We start from the raw sequence: 4,886 nt of genomic DNA on the forward strand, positions 1-4,886 counted from the left end.
CTTGGGATCTCCGGCAAGTCAGGTTTTCATTCTTGGAAAAATATATCCACCCAAGCCTGACCTTCCTTGGGTGTAACTTCATCGTTTTCATCATTCCTTTCAACCAACTTGTAAACCCATCCTTTGGAAGCATAAAAATCCTTAATGCTTTGGGCCTTACCACTGACCATTTTTCCAAAGATGCGTTTTACATTTCCGTTAAAAGTTTTTTCAACATCAATTTTCTTCTTGTCAGAATAAAACTGATTTGAAATTTCAACTTTTCCGATTTTAGATTTGTAATTTTTAGCACTTAGTGGCGGAAAATTCACATCGTCCACTTTCAGAACTTTATTTTCAATCTTTTTCTCAACACGTGGCTCCTCTGATTTTATGTAATCAGATTCATCACCAGAACAATTACCTGAACCTTTCACAACCCATTTCTGATTTGGCACATTTTCTTTCCTTTTGGAAGCACTCTTTGAAGATTCTCCTTTTTCATAAGTCGAATTCTCAAAGCCTGTGAACTTCCGGGTTGACAGTTCAGTCTTCTCAACAATTTTTTCTTTCATTTTTCTTGAGACTTCTTGTTTTGGTCGAAATGTCTTTGGACAATCTTTCGCAACATGACCCACAGCTTTACACTGAAAACAAGATCTCTTTTCAACCTTCTTTGGATCTTCCTTTTTCGTCATGTCCTCTTGCTTCTTAGCAAGGAATTCTTGATTTGTCTGATTTCTGAATGATTTTTCTTTTTCAGCTTCTGTAGTTTTTCCTGCAACAAACATTGTTTTTGGTTTATAAACTTTTTCATTTTTATAGTTTTTCTGTGGAACAAAACCAAGACCTTTCTTTTTGTAATTACGATTATGGTTTGGTTTCTTTTGGAAACTATAACCACAATTGTAACCCATTTTCTTGTTGATTCTCTGTTGATCTCTTGAAGTGTATTGTTTTGGTTTTCCATTAAGATTAAAATCTTTTATTTCAGAAATATTAATTTCTGTTATTTTGAAAACCTTTTGAATCATTTCAAGTCTGACACTTCTTATTGGAAAACTTTCATCTGAATATAATTTGTCAGAACCTTTCAAAGTATATGCCACTTTGACTGATTCATCATTCAAATTAGATTTCGAAAGTAAAAACTCTTTATCATAAACCCGTTTGTCCTTTTTGACTGTTGGCTTTGACACACTGGACCCGGACTTTGACTCGGGTTTTGACTTCGGTTTTGATTCCTCATTGTCATCTGTGTCTAACACCTGATCGACCATACTTTTTATCAACTTTGACTCATGATCAGTGTCGGATGACGTATATGTGACATCGATATTTTCTGGCAAGTTATCCGATGGCCCAGACTCCCATTTCAAATTGATTGCTTTATTGACTCTTTCTGAATTTGGATTTCGAGGTGAATATCCATTTTCGACCGGGGGCGGACATCTATTGTAGGATACACTCGGTTTCTTACCAGAAGTCTTCAATATTTCTTTATCTTTTGTCACGGATTTTTCTTCTTCAAATATCTTCACTTCTTCAAATGTCTTCAAATCTTTCACCACTGGATAAATCCTGTTAACAACAAAAGTAGAACATGAGTAACTGTCTAATAATTTCTTAACTTTCTCAGTTTCTATCTTTTGTGTTGCCAACTCAAGCTCGAGATCTGCACATTTCTTTATGTTATAGTTTGCCGTATCAAGCTGTCTCATATAAGCTATCTTCAAAGTATTCATAGCTTCAGCTTGTTCACCATCAGAATCTGTATACTTGTTGATTTCTCTGTTCATTGTGTCATACGATTCTTTCAACTTGTGAATGTTGTGCAAAAGCTCATTGTTCTGCTTAATCAGCGAATCACAGTTCATGCATTTTTCTTGGACCATGACTGGTTCAGCATCCACTTTAATCTCGAATTCAGGAACCTCTTTGACTGTCCTGCTTGAATTTAAAAATTGAGCTCTTCTTAATTTCTCAGCTTTTGCTTCTTCCTTCAATCTCTCTTCCTCTTCAGCCTCCTCTATGATCTTTCTTCGTCTCTCTTCAGCAGCTTCCATGACTTTTCTACATCTTTCTGCACATTTCAAATCATAAGCGTTAGCAAAGAAAGCATGAGAAGTGTTTTTAGACATCTCTTTGGCCATAAGATTTTGATCAGGACAAAAATCATCCCAGGTAAAACCTTCAACCATCTTTTCATCATCTTGTTCAGCTAGACACACTTTGCTATCTTTTGGAAGATACTTTTCCCAGGTAAAATTATCATATTTTCCCTGACTAACAACACATGCTCTTTTTGAATTATCTATCACATCTCTCCCATGAGCTGTTTGTGCCTGCTGCTGTGCTGGTGGTGTGATTTGATGATAAATGGCTTTCTTGTGATAATCATTGTTTCTGAAAGGATTCTGGGCACCGGTAGCTTCACGGTTTTTACATTCCTGCTTGAAATGCCCCTTCTCTCTACAGCGAAAACATGTAACTTTGGATTTATCAAAACCCAAAGCTGAAACGTTTGCATCACGAAAATCATCACGGCCGGTAATTTGTTTGAACTTTTCAGCGCGTCTCATCACACTAGCCATACACCATTTAATATCCATCAATTCCATTTCCTCAGCATCAATTTGATCGTAATCCTCTTTCGTGAGCATTGGATTTCCGATCTTTCCTGCAACAAAACAACTATAAGATTCTAAAATCATCCCTAACAAAGACATTTGATTTTTAGCAATCTCTTCAGTGTAGTCTTGATCATTTTCAAGGCTTAATACAATGTTACACTGAAGTTTTCTACCATTCTTTGTTACAGAGATGTTAGGATCAAAAGATGAAAATCTTGTGCTGTTGCTTGATCCTAGAGATGCCGTCTTCTCAGCAGAATCTTTAACACTGTAAGCAGTTTCGATCTTAGGAGAAAACTTTGTTGAATCAGTAGCACCATGCTTGTAGTACAGACTGATATCCTGTTCTCCATCATAGTTCTTCATCCTAGCGGTCTTTCTCTGCTCCATCTCTTGGGCTTCCAAATGCTTGATAAAATCTCCCAAAGTCATAGCTCTGTAATCTTTTCTGTTAGATCTTAGCATCATCAGAAATGTTCCCCATGTTTCGTGTGGAAGCGCATCTGCAAGTTTTTCAATTAACTCATCAGTATCTTTCTTAATACCTAATTTTGTCATATTTCTCACCAAGTTACAATATCTATCAATAATCTGCTTGGTGTTTTCAGATTTTAAACCACGAAACAAATCGAATTCTTTCTTCATGAGAGATATTTTGTTCTTTAACATATCGTCACTTCCTGTAAACTTTGCTTCCAATTCTGTCCAGATTGAATATGCAGTTCCGTCATGTTGAAGCAATATCAAGATATCTTCTTTTATAGCTTGCTGAAGCAGACTCACCATCAATTTCTCATCTCGATATTTCTTTTTATCTGCAGTACTCATCTCTCTAAGTGTTAGCGGAGTACCATTCACAACATTGTCCTTTGTAGGTTTAACATATGGTTCCTCGGTGTGTTCCCACGCATCAAGATGATAGGCTTCTACCCAATTTCCGAATCGTTCCGACCACACGTTGTAATCATCAATATCCATGAGTTTCGGTGGTTTCTGAGACGTTCCGGTTTCATTTTCAATCAAAGCACTCTGAGTAATCGATGTCGGGGTTGCAAACGCATTATAAAATTCAGAATCCATTGTTCACAATTGTTCACAAATTCACAATAATTTCCTAATTTTAGCAATCAAATAAGCGGATCAGACACTGTCCGTTCGAGCGATATAGACAAATTTCACTAAAAGCGGTCCAAAATTCTGTCAAATGAGCGATCCAAAGATAGTCGTTCAGGCGGACCAACAGATGTTCATTCGAGCGGTTCACAAGTGTTAGTTCGAGCGGTCCAACAATTTAGTTTCGAGCGGTTCAACCGAGTATGAATGAGCGGTTCAGAAATGAGTTTTCGAGCGATCCAAACCCAAAATTTGATCCTTGGAGCGGTCCAGATGGATATTTTTGAGCGGTTCAGATGCTGATGTCACCTTTTGCGCGAATCCGAATGAACGAACCACCTAAAATCTTAGTTTCTACGTCGATTTTAGATCTGAAAACTTCAAGGATTTGTTAATTCATGATTCCGAGTGCACAGTGTGATTTTGAGCTTGTTTTACCGTGAAAAATTTTGGAAAAATGAAGAAAGAGTAGAAAATCAGAAGAAATGCAGCTAAAATGGCAAGAACTCCTCCTCCTGAGCTCTGATACCACTTGTAGGATCGATCGTTGACCTGTTTGAGTCGTTCAGAGAAGTTCGTATCCGAATTAAGAGGCGGAAACTAATAATTCGGTGCTATTGAAGCTGTATTCACTTTAAACTTGCTGTTATATTGAACTTGAACTCTATTACAAGGTTTGACAGCACTTCGGCAGCACTTCGTGGCTCAACCGGAAGAATACACCTTTTTTTATGTGCTAGATCGCTCCTGCTATATATAGATATGCTTGGGCCGCTCATACGACATGTCCGTATGAGCGGTCCGACATTGTGACACATAAGCGATCCACCTAGTGTACATATAAGCGATCCAAACAACCCTATGACACATGAGCGATTCTAAGCTATAAACTAATAATCGATCCATATACAACTTGCATTTCTAGGATTCCGTGCCATGTTTGATCTGCTCAGCTTCAAGACTCGATGGAAGACGTAGTCAGCAGACGTAGGTGCACTAACAGACTCCCCCTCGGATGTAGCTGTAGTTCCTTCCAACATAGTCTTTATTTCCTCCTGTTGCGTCTCCTTTCTTTAGCTTTTTGTCTTCTCTGTTCAGCTCGCTCTTCTAACATTTTCCTTCTTTTATTCCTTCCCTCATTTATCCACCACTTTCGGTATT

This window comes from Helianthus annuus, chromosome 4 (assembly GCF_002127325.2).
Source record: "Helianthus annuus cultivar XRQ/B chromosome 4, HanXRQr2.0-SUNRISE, whole genome shotgun sequence".
In the NCBI taxonomy this organism is placed as follows: Eukaryota; Viridiplantae; Streptophyta; class Magnoliopsida; order Asterales; family Asteraceae; genus Helianthus; species Helianthus annuus.